Below are 24,064 nucleotides of genomic sequence, written 5' to 3' on the forward strand. Positions count from 1 at the left end.
AAGTGCTGTACGCACAGTCAACAGTCCCTCCTCTGTTATTGGGGTTCAGTAACGTCAGCTGTTCCCCTGCTGTGTGTGTGGCAATCCCTCCTACCTCCTCCTACCTCCTCCAACCTCCTCCTCCTCCACCTGTCCCTGGGCTCCAACACCGCCAGTTGCCGTCCAGAAGTGCTGTACGCACAGTCAACAGTCGCTCCTCTGTTATTGGGGTTCAGTAACGTCAGCTGTTCCCCTGCTGTGTGTGTGGCAATCCCTCCTACCTCCTCCAACCTCCTCCTCCTCCACCTGTCCCTGGGCTCCAACACCGCCAGTTGCCGTCCAGAAGTGCTGTACGCACAGTCAACAGTCCCTCCTCTGTTATTGGGGTTCAGTAACGTCAGCTGTTCCCCTGCTGTGTGTGTGGCAATCCCTCCTACCTCCTCCAACCTCCTCCTCCTCCACCTGTCCCTGGGCTCCAACACCGCCAGTTGCCGTCCAGAAGTGCTGTACGCACAGTCAACAGTCCCTCCTCTGTTATTGGGGTTCAGTAACGTCAGCTGTTCCCCTGCTGTGTGTGTGGCAATCCCTCCTACCTCCTCCAACCTCCTCCTCCTCCACCTGTCCCTGGGCTCCAACACCGCCAGTTGCCGTCCAGAAGTGCTGTACGCACAGTCAACAGTCCCTCCTCTGTTATTGGGGTTCAGTAATGTCAGCTGTTCCCCTGCTGTGTGTGTGGCAATCCCTCCTACCTCCTCCAACCTCCTCCTCCTCCACCTGTCCCTGGGCTCCAACACCGCCAGTTGCCGTCCAGAAGTGCTGTACGCACAGTCAACAGTCGCTCCTCTGTTATTGGGGTTCAGTAACGTCAGCTGTTCCCCTGCTGTGTGTGTGGCAATCCCTCCTACCTCCTCCAACCTCCTCCTCCTCCACCTGTCCCTGGGCTCCAACACCGCCAGTTGCCGTCCAGAAGTGCTGTACGCACAGTCAACAGTCCCTCCTCTGTTATTGGGGTTCAGTAACGTCAGCTGTTCCCCTGCTGTGTGTGTGGCAATCCCTCCTACCTCCTCCTACCTCCTCCAACCTCCTCCTCCTCCACCTGTCCCTGGGCTCCAACACCGCCAGTTGCCGTCCAGAAGTGCTGTACGCACAGTCAACAGTCCCTCCTCTGTTATTGGGGTTCAGTAACGTCAGCTGTTCCCCTGCTGTGTGTGTGGCAATCCCTCCTACCTCCTCCAACCTCCTCCTCCTCCACCTGTCCCTGGGCTCCAACACCGCCAGTTGCCGTCCAGAAGTGCTGTACGCACAGTCAACAGTCCCTCCTCTGTTATTGGGGTTCAGTAACGTCAGCTGTTCCCCTGCTGTGTGTGTGGCAATCCCTCCTACCTCCTCCTACCTCCTCCTCCTCCACCTGTCCCTGGGCTCCAACACCGCCAGTTGCCGTCCAGAAGTGCTGTACGCACAGTCAACAGTCCCTCCTCTGTTATTGGGGTTCAGTAACGTCAGCTGTTCCCCTGCTGTGTGTGTGGCAATCCCTCCTACCTCCTCCAACCTCCTCCTCCTCCACCTGTCCCTGGGCTCCAACACCGCCAGTTGCCGTCCAGAAGTGCTGTACGCACAGTCAACAGTCGCTCCTCTGTTATTGGGGTTCAGTAACGTCAGCTGTTCCCCTGCTGTGTGTGTGGCAATCCCTCCTACCTCCTCCAACCTCCTCCTCCTCCACCTGTCCCTGGGCTCCAACACCGCCAGTTGCCGTCCAGAAGTGCTGTACGCACAGTCAACAGTCCCTCCTCTGTTATTGGGGTTCAGTAACGTCAGCTGTTCCCCTGCTGTGTGTGTGGCAATCCCTCCTACCTCCTCCTACCTCCTCCAACCTCCTCCTCCTCCACCTGTCCCTGGGCTCCAACACCGCCAGTTGCCGTCCAGAAGTGCTGTACGCACAGTCAACAGTCCCTCCTCTGTTATTGGGGTTCAGTAACGTCAGCTGTTCCCCTGCTGTGTATACGGCAACGTGTACTGCGACCGCCACGCAGGCACAACAAGTTAAATGTAAGGGAACCTGACCCCCCCCCCCCCCAGGCGTTTGTTACTGAAGGAGCCACCTTGTGCAGCAGTAATGATGCAAAGGGAAAAAGTGCCTCTTTTCGTGATGCTCCTTGCACATGCTGAACCAAACACTTATGAAATGTGTCCCCACACAGCGTTACACCGTCCGGTAGGTGGAACTTTCCTTTGTCGTGTGACGCAGCACAGCCATCATTTTTACCCCCTTGGCGCCGTGCGCCCCCTCCTCAGCGTTGTTTGAATCTGTCCCGGAGCCTGCGCTGTTAGGTTAGCCCTTGGCCATGCACACATGTTGCGCTGCCCGTCTTCTGACCTCATTTGGTGTCAGGCTGGCTGCGCCTGTGCGGGTGCGCTGGCAGAGATCCCGCCTCGCAGTGTCGTCTAATGTAATCCCACCGCGGGCCTGTGATCCGTGCCCGTGCGCAGTGCATATCCTCTCCTCTCACTCCCCTCCCTACGGCTTCTTCAGACTGTGCGATGTCAGCTGGTCCCTAATAGCATGCCACGGCCGTGACACCGCACAGTCTGAAAAAGCCGTAGGGAGGGGAGTGAGAGGAGAGGATATGCACTGCGCACGGGCACGGATCACAGGCCCGCGGTGGGATTACATGAGACGACACTGCGAGGCGGGATCTCGGCCAGCGCACCCGCACAGGCGCAGCCAGCCTGACACCAAATGAGGTCAGAAGACGGGCAGCGCAACATGTGTGCATGGCCATGGGCTAACCTAACAGCGCAGGCTCCGGGACAGATTCAAACAACGCTGAGGAGGGGGCGAACGGCGACAAGGGGGTAAAAATGATGGCTGTGCTGCGTCACACGACAAAGGAAAGTTCCACCTACCGGACGGTTTAACGCTGTGTGGGGACACATTTCATAAATGTTAGGTTCCGCATGTACAAGGACCATAATTAAAAGAGCTAAGTTTACCTTTTCCAGCATTAGTGCTGTACACAATGGCTCTTTCAGCTACAAACGCCTGGGGGGGGGGGGTTAAAGGTTTCCTTTCAACTTGCTCGAGTGCAGGCTTCGGCCTACACTCCGCTCCCCCTGCTCCTCCTGCTGACCCTGGGCTCTAACACCGCCAGTTTTTGCCCAGATGTGCTAGCTGCACAGAGAAAAACACCAGCCAATGTGTCAGTGGGGTCCAGCACCGCCAGCTGTTCCCCTGCTGTGTAGCCGGCAACGTGTCCTGCGACCGCCACGCAGACACAAGAACTGAAATTGAAGGGAACCTGTCCCCCCTCCCCCAGGTGTTTCTATGTTTTACAGCTACCTTGAACAGCAGTAATGCTGCATGTGTTCAAGGTGGCTCAGAAACTTATTCTCCTTGCCCATGTTGAAGTGAACACGTCTAAAATGTGTCCTCTGTGACCATTAAAACGTCCCTCAGGTGTGATTTGACTTTGTATTGACACACGCAACAAGCTCCTTGGTAACGCTGCCCGTCTTCTGGCATCATTGTTTGGCTGGCTGCGCTTCTGCGGCCGCCCTGACCCACACAACAGCCCTCGTTGTCTTATTTAATGGGACTGCGAGGGTGTGATTGATGGGCAGGATCAGTGCATCAGTTCGCCTGTCCCTCCTCTCCTTCCGCCTTCTTCGGACTGTGCGGCTTCATGGCCGTGGCATGCGATAAGGGATCAGATGACGCCGCACAGTCTGAAGCGGGTGTAAGGACCCGAGTGTGAGAGGCGAACATATGTGCTGCGCCAGGCCCTGAATCCCAGCCCCGCAGTGTTTTAACAATGTTAAGACACTGCGGGGCTGGGATTCATGGTCATCGCGAACCGCACCGGCCGACATTACATGATGCCAGAAGATGGGCAGCGCTAACGGCGCTAGGCCAGGGGATAACACGACAGCGCAGACTCCTGTACAGCAAATAACAACGCTCGGGAGGCTGCACCCAGCACCAAGGTGGGATTCTTGACACCTGTGCTGCGTCTCATTACAAAGGGAACTCTCGCCTCCATTACACAGTTTGACTGTATAAAGGGCTAAATGTTATACGTGTTCCATTCAGCGTGTGCAAGGAGAAAAATTACAAGAGCAACCTTTGACTTGCGCAGCACTGCTGCTGCATAAGCTGTGGCTCTTCTACTTTGTAACCCCTGAGGGGGGGTTAAAGGTGACTTTTGAAATCGGTTCAATTAGGCTTCGGCCTACACTCTGCTCCACCTGCAGAGCCCGGGCTCCAACAACGTTAGTTGCTGTCCGGAAGTGCTGGCTGCACAGAGCCAAACACCTCGCCAATGTGTCAGTGGGGTCCAGCACCGCCAGCTGTTCCCCTGCTGTGTAGCCGGCAACGTGTCCTGCAAAAGCCACGCAGACACAACACACCCAAAGCTGCCGCCTGTGCAGGCTTCGGCCTACACTCCCCTCCCCCTGCTCCTCCTCCTCCTGCTCCTCCTCCTGCTGTCCCTGGGCTCTAACACACCGCCAGTTTTTGCCCAGATGTGCTAGCTGCACAGAGAAAAACACCAGCCAATGTGTCAGTGGGGTCCAGCACCGCCAGCTGTTCCCCTGCTGTGCAGCCGGCAACGTGTCCTGCAAAAGCCACGCAGACACAAGAACTGAAATTGAAGGGAACCTGTCCCCCCTCCCCCAGGCGTTTTTACGTTATCCAGCCACCTTGTACAGCGGTAATGCTGCATGTGTGCAAGGTGGCTCAGAAACGTATTCTCCTCGCACATGTGGAACTGAAAACACGTCTGCAATGTGTCCTCTGTGTGACCATTTAACCGTCCCGGTGGTGTGACTTTCCTTTGTAATGACACGCTGCAACCCCCTTGGTAGCGCTGCCCGTCTTCTGGCATCATTGTTTGGCTGCCTGCGCCTCTGCGGCCGCCCTGACCCACACAACGCCCCTCGGTGTCTTATTTATTGGGACTGCGAGGGTGTGATTGATGGGCAGGATCAGTGCATCAGTTCGCCTGTCCCTCCTCTCCTTCCGCCTTCTTCGGACTGTGCGGCTTCATGGCCGTGGCATGCGATAAGGGATCAGCTGACGCCACATAGTCTGAAGCAGGTGTAAGAACCCAAGCGAGAGGCGAACATATGTACTGCGCCAGGCCATGAATCCCAGCCCCGCAGTGTTTAAACTATGTCAATACACTGCGGGGCTGTGATTCATGGGCATCGCGAACCGCACCGGCCAACATTAAATGAGGTCAGAAGATGGGCAGCGCTAACAGCGCTAGGCCAGGGGATAACACGACAGCGCAGACTCCTGTACAGCAAATAACAACGCTCAGGAGGCTGCACCCAGCACCAAGGTGGGATTCTTGACATCTGTGCTGCGTCTCATTACAAAGGGAACTCGCGCCTCCAACACAGTTTGACTGTATAAAGGGCTAAATGTTATACGTGTTTCATTCAGCGTGTGCAAGGAGCGAAATTAAAAGAGCAACCTTTGACTTGTGCAGCACTACTGCTGCATAAGCTGTGGCTCTTCTACTTTCTAACCCCTGAGGGGGGGTTAAAGGTTACCTTTGAAATTGGTTCAAGTAGGCTTCGGCCTACACTCTGCTCCCCCTGCAGAGCCCGGGCTACAACACCGCTCGTTGCTGTCCGGAAGTGCTGGCTGCACAGAGCCAAACACCTCGCCAATGTGTCAGTGGGGTCCAGCACCGCCAGCTGTTCCCCTGCTGTGCAGCCGGCAACGTGTCCTGCAAAAGCCACGCAGACACTTGCTCTTGTACCTTCTGCTCCACATCCTGGTTCCAGTACCGTCAGCTGGTTCCGGGCAGAGCCTTTGGCTTAGGTGCCTCCCTCTGGGTATCCGAGTTCCACCAACGTCAGGTGGTCCTTGGTAGTGCTTTCAGGCACGGGTACCTCCTGCTTAGTAACCGGGTTCCAGTAACGTCAGCTGGTCCTCGGTAGTTCCATTGGCTCTTGGACCTTCGGCTACCCATCCGGGTTCCAGCACCGTCAGCTGGTTCTCGGCAGTGTCTTTTGCTCTTGTACCTTCTGCTCCCCATCCTGGTTCCAGTACCGTCAGCTGGTTCCGGGCAGAGCCTTTGGCTTAGGTGCCTCCCTCTGGGTATCCGAGTTCCACCAACGTCAGGTGGTCCTTGGTAGTGCTTTCAGGCACGGGTACCTCCTGCTTAGTAACCGGGTTCCAGTAACGTCAGCTGGTCCTCGGTAGTTCCATTGGCTCTTGGACCTTCGGGTAGCCATCCGAGTTCCAGTTCCATCAGCTGGTTCTCGGCATTTTCTCAGCCTTCTTGTACCTTCTGCTACATTTCCAAGTTCAAGAGACTAAACACGATGACCCGGAAGAACACCCCTAAGATGACGACGACACCAGAGACGACAACCACCGTGATGACGACGACCCTGGAGACGATGACCCTGAAGACCACCCCGATGACGACGACCCCGGAGACCACCCCGATGACGACGACCCCGGAGACGACGACCCTGGAGACGACGACGACCTGGAAGACCGAGAAGCAGAAGAACAAGAGGCTGCAGAACAAAGAGCAGAAGGACATTAAGCATAACACAAAATATCAGAGCAAAAAAATATTATGTAAATTATAAGCAGAAGAAGACTAAGCAGTGTATGGGGGTGAGTCCGTTCCTCCTCGTGGTGCCCCTGGATAAAGCCTGATGCTGCAGGCCAAACTGAACGCGGACAAATGTAACTGGTTTGTGACAGGCAGAACGGAAGGTGTAATCTTCAAACTTTTATAGATAACAACTACGGGAATGCCTGTCACAAATAAGAATATGATGAAGAAGTTGAATATGATGAAGATAATAGTAAAATAAAAAGAATATGAACAATGTAACCCAAAAAATAATAGGTAGAAGATGAAGAAGAAGATGAATAAGGTGAAGAAGTTGATGTCAAAGAAGCTGATGATGAGGATAATTAAGAAGAAAGCGTGGGAGAAGTAAAAAAGAAGGTGAAGGGCGTGGAAGTAGTGAAACATCAATATCTGACATAAAAAAAAAAAAAAATAACATAGTCAAATTCTTTCTAACGCCGAACTTCATAAAAAAAAATTAAAAATCCTGCTATTCTATTACATTGGGCTAAACCTCTGTCCCTTTAATATCTCCGCCACGTCCCCCAATACATCCTACATTATTCTTAGTTGTTTTCCTTCATGTAGAATGAACCTACAAGTTTATAAAGGGTTTATTTTAATTCCGATATTTTCGTCCCATTGACTTGCATTGGGATCGGGTATCGGTATCGGATTGGATCCGATATTTTGACGGTATCGGCCGATACTTTCCGATACCGATACTTTCCGATATCGGAAAGTATCGCTCAACACTAGTTACAAATAGTTTTCTTGGTGACTGTGGTCCCAGCTGCCATGAGATCATTAAAAAGTTCCCCCATGTAGTTTTAGGCTGATCTTTCACCTTTCTCATGATCCAGGATACCCCACGAGGTGAGATTTTGCATGGTGCCCAGATCGATGTCGATTTACATTCATTTTATATTTATTTCATTTTCTTACTAATGCACCAATAGTTGTCTCCTTGTCACCGAACATCTTACTTATGGTTCTGTAGCCCATTTCAGCTTTGAGCAGGTCTATAATCTTGTCCCTGACATCCTTAGAAAGCTCTTTGTTCTTGCTCATGTTGTAGAGGTAAGAGTCTGACTGATTAATTGAATCTGTGTACAAGAGTCTTTTATAATGGTGACTATGTAAGACAGCAGTCTCTAATGCAGGTAACGAGTTGATTAGGAACGTCTAACTGGTCTGTAGGAGCTAGAACTCTTAATGATTGGTGGGGGATCAAATACTTATTTCTCACTGCAAAATGAAAAAATTAATTTATATAATTTATATAATGTGATTTTCTGCATTTTATTTTTGATATTCTATCTCTCAGTGTTAAAATTAACCTACCCTTAAAATTACAACCCCTGGCAAAATATATGGAATCACCGGCCTTGGAGGATGTTCATTTAGTTGTTTAATTTTGTAGAAAAAAAAGCAGATCACAGACATGGCACAAAACTAAAGTCATTTCAAATGGCAACTTTCTGGCTTTAAGAAACACTAAAAGAAATCAAGAACAAAAAATGTGGTAGTCAGTAACGGTTACTTTTTTAACCAAGCATAGGGGAAAAATTATGGAATCACTCAATTCTGAGGAAAAAATTATGGAATGATGAAAAAAAAACAAACAACAAAACACTCCAAAACATCACTTGTATTTTGTTGCACCACCTCTGGCTTTTATAACAGCTTGCAGTCTCTGAGGAATTGACTTAATGATTGTCAAATAGAACTCTTCATCAATCTGGCTCCAACTGTCTCTGATTGCTGTTGCCAGATCAGCTTTGCAGGTTGGAGCCTTGTCATGGACCATTTTCTTCAACTTCCACCAAAGATTTTCAATTGGATTGAGATCCAGACTATTTGCAGGCCATGACATTGACCTTATGTGTCTTTTTTCAAGGAATCTTTTCACAGTTTTTGCTCTATGGCAGGATGCATTATCATCTTGAAAAATGATTTCATCATCCCCAAACAACCTTTCAATTGATGGGATAAGAAAAGTGTCCAAAATATCAACATAAACTTGTGCATTTATTGAAGATGCAATGACAGCCATCTCCCCAGTGCCTTTACCTGACATGCAGCCCCATATCATCAATGACTGTGGAAATTTGCATGTTCTCTTCAGGAAGTCATCTTTATAAATCTGATTGGAACGGCACCAAACAAAAAGTTCCAGCATCATTACCTTGCCCAATGCAGATTCACAATTCATCAGTGAATATGACTTTCATCCAGTCATCCACATTTTAAAATGCGCGCGTGTCCAGCCTCCCGGCTTGTGATTGGTTGACCGCGACGCAACCAATCACAAGCCGGGACGTCACGGGAGGCTGGACAAGCGCGCATTTTAAAATGCGCGCGTGTCTAGCCTCCCGGCTTGTGATTGGTTGACCGCGACGCAACCAATCACAAGCCGGGACGTCACGGGAGGCTGGACAAGCGCGCATTTTAAAATGCGCGCGTGTCCAGCCTCCCGTGACGTCACGGCTTGTGATTGCTTGCGTCGCCCATGTGACTGCGACGCAACCAATCACAAAGCCGGGACGTAATTTTAAAATCCTTAAGGACCTGAAATTACGTCACGGCTTGCTGTGATTGGTTGCGTCGCCCATGTGACTGCGACGCAAACAATCACAAAGCCGGGACTTCACGTAAGGAAAGAAAAGCGCGAATTTTAAGCAAACAACGCTGCCGGTTCCCTCGCTGAGGTTCAGGCTGCGTCGGAGAGGTGAGTATAGCAATATTTTTTATTTTAATTCTTTCTTTTACACATTAATATGGTTCCCAGGGCCTGAAGGAGAGTTTCCTCTCCTTCAGACCCTGGGAACCATCAGGAATACCGTCCGATACATGAGTCCCATTGACTTGTATTGGTATCGGGTATCGGTATCGGATTGGATCCGATACTTTGCCGGTATCGGCCGATACTTTCCGATACCGATACTTTCAAGTATCGGACGGTATCGCTCAACACTAGACGCGACCAATCACAAGCCGTGACGTCACGAGAGGCTGGACACGAGCGCATTTTAAAATGCTTGTGATTGGTCGCGTCGCCCATGTGACCGCGACGCGACCAATCACAAGCCAGAACGTAATTTTAAAATCCTGAAGGACCTAAAATTACCTCACGGCTTGCTGTGATTGGTCGCGTCGCGGCCACATGGGCGACGCGACCAATCACAAGCCGGGACGTCACGGGAGGCAGGACACGTGTGCATTTTAAAATGTGCGCGTGTCCAGCCTCCCGTGACGTCACGGCTTGTGATTGGTCGCGTCGCCCATGTGACCGCGACGCGACCAATCATAAGCCAGAACGTAATTTTAAAATCCTGAAGGACCTGAAATTACGTCACGGCTTGCTGTGATTGGTCGTGTCGCGGCCACATGGGCGGCACGCGACCAATCACAAGCCGGGACTTCACGTAAGGAAGTAAACGCGCGAATTTTAAGCAAACAACGCTGCCGGTTCCCTCGGTGAGGTCCAGGCTGCGTCGGAGAGGTGAGTATAGCAATATTTTTTATTTTAATTCTTTCTTTTACACATTAATATGGATCCCAGGGCCTGAAGGAGAGTTTCCTCTCCTTCAGACCCTGGGAACCATCAGGGATACCGTCCGATACTTGAGTCCCATTGACTGGTATTGGTATCGGGTATCGGTATCGGATTGGATCCGATACTTTGCCGGTTTTTACTGTGGGCAGACCAGTCATTTTATCAATGTCTGCCCAGCACGTGCAAAAGTACCTGCACCATCTAAAGATCCACATCCCTCTGGTCGTGTGGAGGGAGGTGACCAGGGTGTGTATATATCCTCAATTTTCTCGCCTCATTTCACCTTACCTGCTCAGGTAGTTGTTGGTGGGGTAATTGAAAATATTCTGGTGCTGGTGGAAAGTTGAGCAGGAGTCAATTTGGTGGATGCTCATTTTGTCCAGACCCATGGCCTGATGAGTAGGACACTAGCGAGACCCCTAATCTTCCAGGCCATTGACTCTGCCCCGCTCAGCTAGGGTAGCATTAACCAAGGCATAAACAATATACATCTGCGTATAGAGGCTTGTCATGAGTCTTTGTCATGCAACGTCTTGGAGGGCATACCAACTCTCATGGTCTTAAGACTCCCTTGGTTGAAAAAACACAACCTGGTCATAGATTCGCGGTCCAGGGAAGTAGTCAGTTGGGGTAAGTCGTGTAAGGACTGCTGCCTGGGAACTACGATCTCTGCCATCCTTCTACAGTCTACTCCTTCTTCTTGGGTGGGGGCAGCATAGGTGCTGCCAGGAAGTAGGGGCAAGACTCTACCCTCACTACAACCTAACCCTGTGTGTCAGAATCTTCCTAGGAGGAGGGGTCAGGGGAGGGTGGTGGTTCCCTCTGTGCTTAGTAGGTGTGTGAGTTTGGTGACACTGGGGGATGCCTCCGTTGTCAGTTCTGTAAAGAGTTCACCATCTTGTGGCAGATGCATGCATGAAAATAAACGTTCAGGTCTGGACCTGTGTGTGAATGAATACGTATTGGTGTCCACCAAAAACATCAGGTGGAAATGTGCTACTGGGACATGGGTTTCTATGGTAATCGGGCCATATCGGGTGTCATCCATTCTCATTACGATGACTTTCCAGATTGAGTTACCCCCAGTAATGCCCGTACACAACTCATTCTACAGGTCGGCACTTACGTTTTCATCTCCAACGTGCTGCATTCACCATAAACCTGAGGATCAGGTGACTGCCGAGGTGAAGACCATCACCATACAATTACAGACAAAAAAACCATTTACCTGTGGCCAAACATTTCTGTGGTGCAGGACACAACATAGACAATATTAAAGTTGTCATTTTGAAAGGCAATTTCAAATCTTAGAAACATCGCAGGGTTTGGGTATACAAATTCATTAACATCTTTGATTCTGTTCACACAGGACTCAATTTGTGGGGAGGATTTACGGCTCACTACCAAATCTGAACAATTTCCTCCAGATACAATGAAGGCACCACCAGCCCTTTGATCTCACATGCATATGGGGTCCATAAAACTTTCACACCACTTGTCTAATCTTACCAAATTAAGGATTCTCTCTTTAAGCTCAGTGTTTGTTTATTTAAATGTCCTGTTTATTTAAATGTCCATGTATGACACCTTGTCTGTACTCCTTACTGTATATAATTCAAGAAGTATTGTTTCTCCTTGCGGTGAGTGACATGATAAGCATGTCGAGGTGAGGAGACTTAAAGCCGCAATGCTCCTCTGGGAAATATGCAAATTGTCTCTTCAGAGAGGAAGAGGACTAGAACTCTAGTGCCAACTATTGGAAGTAGCAATCCTAACAGTCAATGTCGACTCTTTAACAAGCCTTGTCACATGACTTAGGATAATAGCCAAACCAGAATCTCAATTTGCAGACACTGTGTTTCGGGGTACTGCCCCTCGTCAGTGCAAAGTGGAGATCTGGTTTGGCTGATTGAGAGGCGTCTGACCGGGATCCAAGAAGTATCGTTTCTCCTTGTGGAGAGTGACATGATAAGCATGTCGAGGTGAGGAGACTTAAAGCCGCAATGCTCCTCTGGGAAATATGCAAATTGTCTCTTCAGAGAGGAAGAGGACTAGAACTCTAGTGCCACCTATTGGAAGTAGCAATCCTAACAGTCAATGTCGACTCTTTAACGAGCCTTGTCACATGACTTAGGATAATAGCCAAACCAGAATCTCAATTTGCAGACACTGTGTTTCGGGGTACTGCACCTCGTCAGTGCAAAGTGGAGATCTGGTTTGGCTGATTGAGAGAGTGACATGATAAGCATGTCGAGGTGAGGAGACTTAAAGCCGCAATGCTCCTCTGGGAAATATGCAAATTGTCTCTTCGACATGCTTATCATGTCACTCTCCGCAAGGAGAAACGATACTTCTTGGATCCCTGTCAGGTGCCTCTCAATCAGCCAAACCAGATCTCCACTTTGCACTGAGGAGGGTAAGTACCCCGAAACACAGTGTCTGCAAACTGAGATTCTGGTTTGGCTATTATCCTAAGTCATGTGACAAAGCTCATGTGACAAGGCTATTTTTTATACTGAAATTTGAAATTTTATATGGAACTTTTTTTTACTGAAATTTTATGTTAGGGGTCGAGTTCCTGCCTCTTCACAGGGGGAATCTCGAGTCATCTCCGCTGCAGTCTCCCATTCTTCTCCTGCCGCAGTGGAGCCTGCACAGCGGAGGCGTCAGTCCCAGTGTCATGCTCAGTCTGCGAAGGGTTACTGCTGCATTTCCAGCTTCTGCTATTATAGCCAATACTGGACAGCAGTGAGCAGACGTCTTTGGGACTAAGTCCTACTCTTCCCCTTCTGAGCATGCCCAGGGTAAGATCTCTCATTGGAAATCATGGGTCACATCATCAGGTACTGCCACTATTCCCATTGGTACTCTAGGAAGGTCCTGAAGTTGCTCAAGTTCTGTGGCAGCTTCCATTTGGTCCTTTTTTGGAAGGTCCTGTAGTTGCTGCAACTATAAAAGGTGCGCATGTCCGCTCGGCCATGCGCTAGTATCTTTCTAAGTTATGTGCTTTGCGCCAGTGTGGTCATGTGAGATTGTATTCAGGGACCTGGCTGAAATAAGCCCCTAGAATACCGGCACCTCCGGTGAGGAGATTCTGTGTTTGAGTGTATTCAGGGACCTGGCTGAAATAAGCCCTTAGAATACCGGCACCTCCGGTGAGGAGATTGTGTGCATGCATGACCACTGACTGCTCTCTGTTGGGCAGTTAACCTGTGCTCCTGTGAAGTCTAACAGGGCGCAGTGCTTTCCTTTCATGGCTACTCTGTAAAGTAACAGAGCTAGTTTATGCCACCAAATAGTGCCACCATTTACTGACAGCAGGTTCCCCTGCATGGTGGACCCCGGGCTGCAAACGCATCAATAATAATAAACATCTATATTTACTCGGTGCATTCCGCTAGCCCTAACAGAATACTAGCGCCAGGGTCTGGCTAGTAAATGGCGGATAAACAGCAATCCTTGTGGTACATCCAGCAGCTGGAGGGTAGGTTGGCGGCTCTCTAGCGCTCAACCTCAGCTGTGGATGTTACCGCAGTTGCTGTTCAGGCTGCTAGTGTGGCTGCAGCTACCTTGTACACTGCCACCCCTTCTCCGACTCTATCTCGCCTCCTGCTGCCAGAGAAATTTTCTGGAGATAGTAAATGTTGTAGTGGTTTCATGAGCCAGTGCTCTATACATCTTGAGCTTCTGGCCGCAAGTTTCCCCACAGAGCAGGCAAAGGTGGGATTTCTTGTGTCTCTCCTGTCGGACAGGGCATTGGAGTGGGCTACGCCGCTGTGGGAGAGTGGCGATCATGTGGTGCAGAGTGCTCCGCTGTTCTTGAGCACTCTGAAACAGGTCTTTTTAGGGCCTCGAGTCACCCATGATACGGCGCTCTAACTGTTGGCAATGACTCAGGGCTCGTCCTTGGTCAGCCATTTTGCCGTCCACTTCCGCACCTTAGCATCTGAGCTGGAGTGGTCGGATAAAGCCCTTATCCCTATATTTTGGAGGAGCTGGCTGACCACGTGAAGGATGCTCTGGCCACAAGGCGGTTCCTGAGTCACATGAGGCCAAGAAAGTGTCAAGAGCGGGATCTAAGTCCCGGACCGCTCAGGCACTCAAGGTCTGCCATGTTTGCCAGCAGTCAAGACATCTTGCCACCAGATGTTCACAGCGGTCGAGGAAACGTCAGGGTCTAGTGGTAGTAGGTGGAGGTACACTAGACACGGCGACGTTTGCCTCCAAATTGTCCTTTAAGAGGACAATTACAATAGGCTCATTCACTCACTGGGTAGAGCTCTGCATGGATTCTGGGACAGAGGGCAATTTTATGTCTTCTGCCTTTGCCCAACGTCATCTAATACCCCTGGTAATGCTAGCTCATCCAGTAATTGTACGAGTGGTGAATGGGTCGACACTGCACTCACAGATGACACACCAGACCATCCCTTTAACTCTGTCCTTGCCACCATCTCATCAGGAGATTATATCTCTGCTCATCATTCCTGAAGGAATTGATGAGGTCCTGTTAGGGATGCCTTGGCTACGGTACCACTCTCCTCATATCGAGTGGTCCACAGGCAGAATTTTGGGATGGGGTGAATCTTGTGGGGGTAGATGTCATAGGGAGAGCGTTCAGGTTGCTACAACAGAGGTACCCGCAGATTTTTCCTCTCTGCCCAAGCAGTATTGGCCCTATGCTGACATGTTCTCCCAAAGTGCTGCGGAGACCCTTCCGCCTCACCGCCCCTATGACTGACCTCTTGCCTGGTGCTGAGCCTCCCTGGGGTCGAGTCTATCCATTATCTCTCCAGGAGACGGAGGCAGTGTCTCAGTACATCCAGGAAAATCTGGCAAGAGGATTCATTAGAAATTCAGTGTCACCTGCAGGAGCTCGGTTGTTATTCGTGCAGAAGAAGAGTGGAGAACTACATCCATGCATAGAATACAGGGGTCTTAACGCCATCACCATTAAGAATAAATATCCTCTGCCCTTGATATCTGAGCTTTTTGATAGGCTTCGGGGAGCAAGGTTGTTTACTAAACTAGATCTGCGGGGTGCTTACAACCTGATTCGCATCTGTGAGGGGGACGAATGGAAGATGGCATTTAACACCAGGGATGGGCACTATGAATATCTAGTGATGCCCTTTGGGCTCTGTAATGCCCCAGCCATTTTCCAAGACTTTGTAAATGATATCTTCCGGGATATGCTCTCCACCTCGGTCGTAGTCTATCTGGATGATATTCTCATCTACTCTCCAGATATTGACTCCCAGCGGAGAGATGTTTGCAGAGTCTTCGACCTCTTACGAACTAACTCCCTTTACACCAAGTTGGAGAAATGTGTTTTTGAGCAGGAGTCTTTCCTGGGCTATATCATCTCCGCCCAAGGATTGGCTATGGATCCTGCCAAACTACAGGCTGTGATGGACTGGCAAGATCCCCATTCCCTTAAAGTGGTGCAACGCTTTATGGAGTTCATTAACTATTATCGCCAGTTCTTTCCTCATTTCTCAACTTTGGTAGCTCCCTTGGAAGCCCTCACCAAGAAAGGAGCAAATCCCAAATTGTGGTCTGTGGAGGTCTCCAAGGCTTTCACTTCTATTAAATCTCATTTTGCTAGTGCTCCCATTCTACATCGCCCCGATGTAGATAAGCAGTTTATAAAGGAGGTGGATGCCTCATCTGTTGGTGCAGGAGCAGTCCTCTTCCAAAAAGGATGCTCAAGGTCGGAAGCATCCTTGCTTCTTCTTTTCCAAAACCTTCACACCAGCGGAGAGGAATTATTCCATCAGGGACAGGGAGTTGCTAGCAATGAAGCTGGGCTTCTCAGAGTGGAGACATCTCTTGGAGGGGTCTCATTTTCCCTTCCAAGTATTCACAGACCACAAGAATTTGGTTTATTTACAGACCACCCAGCGGCTAAATTCTCGCCAGGCCAGATGGTCCTTGTTCTTCTCTCGGTTCCATTTCACCCTCCATTTTCTTTCCGGGGAGAAGGACATTCGTGCCGATGCTCTCTCTCGCTCCGTTGTATCATCTGAGGAGGAGGAAGAGGAGCCTCAGCTTATTGTCTCTTCCGAGAGCCTGAGAACTGTGGCCCCAGTTTTGCTAGAGTCTGTGCCTCCAGGCAGGACTTTTGTACCATCCAGTTTGCATCCAGAGGTTCTCTCTTGGGCTCACTCGTCTAGGGTGGGTGGACATTTTGGGACCAAAATGACATCTGGGCTACTGGCGAGGACATATTGGTGGCCACATATGGCCCATGATGTCACAGACTATGTTCGGACGTGTCTCCTGCACCAGGAACAAGTTTCCTCATCAACGGCCAGCTGGGTTGCTTCATCCCCTGCCGGTGGCAGACAGACCCTGGGAGATGGTCGGGATTGATTTTGTGGGGGGCTTACCCAAGTCTCATAGCTGCACCATTATTTGGGTTATCACCGACCATTTTTCCAAAATGGTGCACTTGGTGCCACTTATATGGCTACCTTCGGCACGGGCTCTGGCTGCGTTGTTTATCAAACACATATTTCGCCTATATGGTATGCCAGACAAAATTGTCCGTGACCGGGGTCCCCAGTTTGCATCTCGATTCTGGAGAGCTTTGTCATCTACTCAGCATTGAGTTGAATCTCTCCTCAGCTTATCTGTCATGTCGGACGCTGTTCACACTAGGGCGTCCGACAGACAGCGGTAATTCCTCATTCGTCCACTATATGCTCAGTGGTGCCGGCTAGATTGATCCAGATTGTCCGGGGTTAATCTGGCTGGTACTCAGGTTGGAGGCTTAGTCACGCCCATTGCCTTTAAATAGTTTTGCTGGGCTTTGGGCATCGCCGATTATAGCTTGTGTCTTGTGCCTGGTGATCTCAGTCTGGAGTGGTGGTCTAGGAGAGGAAATATCGTATCTGGTGGTGTATTATCCTTCATTAACTGCCTCATCCTATCCGGGTGGTCACCATCAATGCCGCTCCTCTCCCACAGGGGGAGATTACTGAGTTTGTGGCTGAGGTTAAACTCCACATTGGGGTCCTACATTCAGAGAAAGTTACATGTAGGGTGCTCAGTAATCTGCCTGCACAAATGGGTCTGGGTTTTCCATGGTTGGCTATGCACAACCCGGTGATTGACTGGAAAACCCAGGACATCATCCAGTGGAGCAGATTCTGCCAGGAGAATTGCCTGGCCACGTGTGTGTCCGCTGTGACTCCTAGTATTCCTGAGTCTCTGCTGGATTTCGCAGATGTGTTTTCTGAGAAGGGTTGTTCAGAATTGCCACATCGTCCCTATGACTGCACTATTAGGTTAAAACCAGGGGCCAAATTGCTGAAAGCTAGGATGTTTAACATCTCTGGTCCTGAGAGGCAAGCCTTAAAAGACTACATCGCTGAGAGTCTGAGCAAAGGGCACATCAGGCCTTCATCCTCGCCTGTGGCAGCAGGGTTCTTCTTCGTTAAGAAGAAAGATGGCGGTTTATGCCCGTGTCTGGATTTCAGGGAGTTAAACCAGATTACGGTTTGTGACCCATACCCTATGCCGCTGATACCCGATGTGTTCAATCAGGTGACTGGTGCTAGGTGGTTCTCTAAGCTTGACCTCAGGGGGGCGTACAACCTCATAAGAGTCCATCAAGGGGATGAGTGGAAAACAGCTTTTAATACTCCTGAGGGTCATTTTGAAAATCTGGTGATGCCATTTGGTTTGACAAACGCGCCTGCTGTATTTCAACATTTCATAAACGATGTGTTCTCTCATGTCCTGGGAAAATTAGCTATTGTGTACCTTGATGACATTCTCATCTATTTATGTGACCGTGATACTCATTTAGAGCATGTTAGGCAGGTGTTACAGCTACTCAGAGAGAATAAGCTCTATGCTAAATTGGAGAAATGTGTATTTTCGGTTCAGGAGTTGCCTTTCTTGGGTTATATTGTGTCCGCTTCTGGGTTTAAAATGGACGCCGCTAAGGTGCAAGCGGTGCTGCGTTGGGAACGGCCTGATAACCTAAAAGCGCTCCAGCAGTCCCTTGGGTTTTCATACTATTATAGAAAGTTTATCAAAAACTTTTCTACCATTGCTAAACCGCTCACTGACATGACAAAAAAGGTACCAATTTCTCAGCCTGGTCTGAGCCTGCTGTGCGTGCATTCGAGTTTCTGAAGAACAGTTTTGCTTTCGCTCCCATTCTGGTGCAACCAGATGTATCAAAACCATTTACCGTGGAAGTCGATGCGTCTGAGGTTGGAGTGGGGGCGGTGCTGTCTCAAGGCTCATCCTTGAGTGAGTTGCGTCCATGCGCCTATTTCTCCAAGAAACTGTCGCCCGCCGAACATAACTACGATATCGGCAACAGGGAGTTGTTGGCTATCAAGTTGGCTTTTGAGGAATGGCGACACTTTTTGGAGGGGTCGGTTCACCAGGTTACTGTTATTACTGACCATAAGAATTTTCTTTATTTGGAGTCAGCCAAGAGTCTGTCCCCCAGGCAGGCTCGCTGGGCATTGTTTTTCACGCGGTTAAACATTTTTGTTACTTACCAACCTGGGTCTAAGAACACTAAGATGGATGCTTTGTCCAGGTGTTTTCTGGTGGGAGAACCTCGGGAAGAACCGGTACCCATCCTCCAAAAAGGTGTAGTGGTCTCTGCTCTCATGACAGAGGTTGAGGCTGAGATTGCTGAGGCTCAGGAGGAAGTACCACCAGAACTTCCTGTTAACAAATCGTTTGTACCGCTCCATCTTCGCCTAAAGATATTGGCAGAGCATCATGATGCTGTCCTGGCTGGTCACCCAGGGGTTAGGGGTACTTTGGAGTTGGTGTCGCGTCGGCTTTGGTGGCCCAAAATCCGACATGACGTGGTCTCATACGTGTCAGAATGCACCACGTGCGCTAGTGCAAAGACGCCCCGCTCCCGTCCTGCTGGCACACTACTTCCTCTCGAGGTACCCAGCAGGCCATGGACGGAGATCTCCATGGATTTTATCACGGACTTGCCCTCCTCAGCTGGGAACACGGTCATCTTGGTGATTGTTGATCGGTTCTCAAAAATGTCGCACTTTGTGTCTTTGCCTTCTTTGCCTAACGCTAAGACTCTGGCTCAGGTATTTGTGAAGGAGGTGGTCAGACTTCACGGGGTTCCCTCTGACATCGTGTCTGATAGGGGTACTCAGTTTGTGGCAAAATTTTGGAAAGCATTTTGCTCATGGCTGGGGATCAAGTTGTCCTATTCTTCGGCATTTCATCCTCAGTCAACTGGTCAGACCGAGCGTATGAACCAAAATTTGGAGCAGTACTTACGCTGTTTTGTTTCTGACAACCAGGAGGAGTGGTCGACGTTCATTCCTTTGGCTGAGTTTGCCATAAATAATCACCACCAGGAATCTTCTGGTGAGTCTTCGTTCTTTTGTGTTTACGGGCACCATCCTCAATTTTGTACTTTGAGTCAGCGGGGCTCTTCCGGCGTCCCGGAGGAGGACCTGTTAGGAGCACAACTGTCTTCCGTCTGGAGGAAAGTGAAACAGTGCCTGTTGAGCGTGGGTGCAAGGTACAAACGTGTGGATGACAGTAGACGTGTGCCAGGTCCGGACCTGAGTGTGGGTGACTGGGTGTGGTTGTCCACAAAAAACATAAGACTCAAAATACCATCCCTTAAATTGGGTCCTAGGTTTATTGGTCCGTTTAGGGTCGCCACCATCATTAACCCGGTTGCCTACCGATTGGAGCTCCCTACGGTATATAAGATTCACAACGTATTATTAAAAAGGTGGTGGTTTCTGTGGATGCTGCGCCGATGCCTCCTCCAGTCTTGGTGGATGGCAGTTTAGAGTTTGAAGTCTCCAAGGTGGTTGACTCTCGAGTGACGTTACAGTACCTGGTACACTGGCGTGTTTATGGGCCGGAGGAGAGGTCTTGGGTACCAGCCTCGGATATACATGCGGACCGGCTGGTCAGTATGTTTCACCGCCGCCATCTGGACAAGCCGGGTCATATAAGTCATGAGGGCCCTGGGGTCCCTCGTAGAAGGCGGGGTACTGTCATGTCGGACGCTGTTCACACTAGGGCATCCGACAGACAGCGGTAATTCCTCATTCATCCACTATATGCTCAGTGGCGCTGGCTAGATTGATCCAGATTTTCCGGGGTTAATCTGGCTGGTACTCGGGTTGGAGGCTTATTCATGCCAATTGCCTTTAAATAGTTTTGCTGGGCTTTGGGTGTCGCCGATTATAGCTTGTGTCTTGTGCCTGGTGATCTCGGTCTGGAGTGGTGGTCTAGGAGAAGAAATATCATATCTGGTGGTGTATTATCCTTCGTTATATTTCTCCTTCCTATATTTGTATTTGTTTTGCCCTGTGCACATTATAGTGTTTTCCTGTGTGTGTCTGCAGCGTGGTGCATTTTTTAGTTTTCCCTGTCTGTGCTTTCTGTAGGGGTTGGTGAGAGGTCTTATCACTGGGTGGCGTGTGGAGGTTTCAGCTTAGTACTGAAACAGGTCTCAGGGTCAGGCCTGGCGGCCCAGACATGCACACCTTCAGTGTAAACTCTGGGAGAGGGACAGACAGCGTTTCCCTAGTTTTAGGGATATTGCAGGGGCCCGGGTAATCAGCTGTAGTCTACCCAGTACCCCCGTGACATTATCATCCCAAGACAAATGGGTTGGTAGAGAGGGCCAACCAGACCTTGGTCACATATCTGCAAAATTTTGTCTCTGCCAGGCAGGATGACTGGGCATCCTTGCTACCGTGGGCGGAGTTTGCGCTGAATAACGCCATAGCCAACTCCACCGGACAGACCCCATTCCTCCTAAACTATGGTCAGCATCCGCAGGTACTTGTGCCTATGCCCGTGTCTTCCGCCGACTCCAGGGTGGCAGACTGGGCTGTGGAGGCGTGGGACATTTGGGACCGCACTCAGGATGCCATTCGGGCCTCCAAGGAGAGAATGAGGTCCTCCGCTGATGCACATCAGCGCCCCGCTCCGACCTTTGCTCCTGGTGACTTAGTGTGGCTCTCCGCCCATAACATCAGGCTGCGAGTTCAGTACACTAAGTTTGCTCCTCGTTACTTGGGCCCCTTCAAGGTCCTCGAACAGGTTAACCCAGTGGTCTACTGTCTGGCCCTTCCGCCACGTCTGGGTATCACCGACACCTTTCATGTGTCCCTCTTGAAGCCCGTATATATGTCACGGCTTTCCGAGTCATCTGCCAGGACTTCAGGTTCGTCTACAGATAATTATGAGGTGAATGCTACTTTGGGGTGCAAGGTGGTACGTGGCAAAAAAATTTATTTGGTGGACTGGAAGAGTTATGGTCCTGAGGACAGGTCCTGGGAGCCTGCTGAGATTATTCGGGCTCCGCAGCTCATTGCTGCCTTCGAGCGTGGCGAGATCCAAGGAGGGGGGCCAATAAGGGGGGGTAATGTTAGGGGTTGAGTTCCTGCTTCTGCACAGGGGGAATCTCGGGCCATCTCCGCTGCGGTCTCCCATTCTTCTCCTGCCACAGTGGAGCCTGCTCAGTGGAGGCGTCGGTCCCAGCGTCATGCTCAGTCTGACATTGTGTGAAGGGTTACTGCTGCCTTTCCAGCTTCTGCTATTATAGCCAATACTGGTCAGCAGCGAGCAGATGTCTTTGGGACTAAGTCCTACTTTTCCCCTTCTGAGCATGCCCAGGGTAAGATCTCTCATTGGAGATCAAGGGTCACATGCTCAGGTACTGCAGCTATCCCCATTGGTACTCTAGGAAGGTCCTGAAGTTGCTCAAGTTCTGTGGCAGCTTCCCATTGGTCCTTTTTTGGAAGGTCCTGTAGTTGCTGCAGCTATAAAAGGTGCGCATGTCCGCACGGCCATGCGCTAGTATCTTTCTGAGTTATGTGCTTTGCGCCAGTGTGGTCATGTGAGATTGTATTCAGGGACCCGGCTGAAATAAGCCCCTAGAAAACCGGCACCTCCGGTGAGGAGATTGTGTGTTTGAGTGTATTCAGGGACCAGGCTGAAATAAGCCCTTAAAATATTGGCACCTCCGGTGAGGAGATTGTGTGCATGCATGACCACTGACTGCTCTCTGTTGGGCAGTTAGCCTGTGCTCCTGTGAAGTCTAACAGGGTGCAGTGCTTTCCTTTCACGGTTACTCTGTGAAGTAACAGAGCTAGTGTATACCGCCAAATAGTGCCACCATTTACTAGCAGCAGGTTCCCCTGGACGGTGGACCCCGGGCTGCGATCGCATCAATAAAAATAAACATCTATATTTGCTCGATGCATTCCGCTAGCCCTAACATTTGATTTCCTGATTTTTTTTCTCATTCAATTAAATTTATCCTGGCTATAGATGAGCAAACCTGAACTTAAAAGTCAGTGCCTGATGCTAAACGCCGAACACAGACTTCTCTTAGAAGTCCAATGCAATGGTTAGAGTTCTGATGGAAGCCCGTTGCAGAGAGAGAAAGAAAGAAAAAATATTTTCTAGCTCAAAATTCAGGTCCCAATTATTTTCAATGGGGTTCAAGATCGGGTACAGCTCTATCACGAGTGGGTCACGTCCTCTTGGAAATCTGGTCTTAGAAAATCACATGCATTGTGAATCACAGATCTTTCATTTAGCCTTTGTGTTTGTGCTGCATGTTTAAGGGATTTTGATCCTTTGGTGTTGAAGAGTTATCGATCCTTTCTATGCTGGTTAGAAACTTGCAGCTCCATCTCACAGTTAGTCCTGACCTGGTCATTTCCTCTCTCTCTTCTCTTCCTCGCCAGTGAAAGTTCTACTTCCTATCTCCTTGGAGTTGCTGTGCTGAGTTGGAGATTGCTGTTTCTGCTGGAAATTGTTGCATACTGTTTTTGGCTGTATACTTTCCTCATTATCCTATTCCCATATGGTTTGTACATTTCTACCCTTTCCTAAATACTTCTCCACCTTTGGTGAGTGCTTCATATGTTAGTTGCTTTTCATTATCCCTGTTTGTCTTACATGTTTATACGCTAGCATTTCTGTCCCAGGCCTCCTGAGTGAAGGGTTAACTTAGGGTAAAACAGGAGAACAGTAAGGTTGGTAGCCCAAACATCCTCACCTTTAGAAGTACCTTCGGGAGCATGGACAGTTAGGGTCCCAGCCCTGGAGACAGAACCGGGCCCCTTTCCATATTTATGTACAGTCAATAAGTTCTGGTACCCGAACCAAACTTTGGCAATTAAATTTTTTTTTTTATTAAAAAACCAGACTTTGGTAGCTGTACACAAAAAATACAACGTTGCACTTCTGAGTAAATAGTGCACTAATCAGTGGCAGTGTGACTTCTCAAATACAGCCATAATCAGATCCTAGCACTGAAGATTAAGGTACCGTCACATTAAGCGACGCTGCAGCGATAGCGACAACGATGTCGATCGCTGCAGCGTCGCTGTTTGATCGCTGGAGAGCTGTCACACAGACCGCTCTCCAGCGACCAACGATGCCGAGGTCCCCGGGTAACCAGGGTAAACATCGGGTTGCTAAGCGCAGGGCCGCGCTTAGTAACCCGATGTTTACCCTGGTTACCAGCTTAAAAGTAAAAAAAACAAACAGTACATGCTCACCTGCGCGTCCCCCAGCGTCTGCTTCCTGACACTGACTGAGCTCCGGCCCTAACAGCACAGCGGTGACGTCACCGCTGTGCTTTCACTTTCTCTTTAGGGCCGGATCTCAGTCAGAGCAGGAAGCAGACGCTGGGAGACGCGCAGGTGAGCATGTACTGTTTGTTTTTTTTACTTTTACGCTGGTAACCAGGGTAAACATCGGGTTACTAAGCGCGGCCCTGCGCTTAGTAACCCGATGTTTACCCTGGTTACCAGTGTAAAACATCGCTGGTATCGTTGCTTTTGGTGTCAAACACAACGATACACGGCGATCGGACGACCAAATAAAGTTCTGGACTTTATTCAGCGACCAGCGACATCACAGCAGGATCCTG

The 24,064-nt window shown here is 49.8% G+C and overlaps 1 protein-coding gene across 2 annotated transcripts in view; it reads right to left on the reverse strand.

Moving 5' to 3' along the window:
• The window catches only part of GRID1 (glutamate ionotropic receptor delta type subunit 1), a 2,026,904-nt gene that overhangs the window by 693,928 nt on the left and 1,308,912 nt on the right, over positions 1-24,064 (reverse strand). The gene's annotated exons all lie outside the window — the stretch shown is intronic.

Source organism: Ranitomeya variabilis, chromosome 4 (assembly GCF_051348905.1).
Source record: "Ranitomeya variabilis isolate aRanVar5 chromosome 4, aRanVar5.hap1, whole genome shotgun sequence".
Lineage (NCBI taxonomy): Eukaryota > Metazoa > Chordata > Amphibia > Anura > Dendrobatidae > Ranitomeya > Ranitomeya variabilis.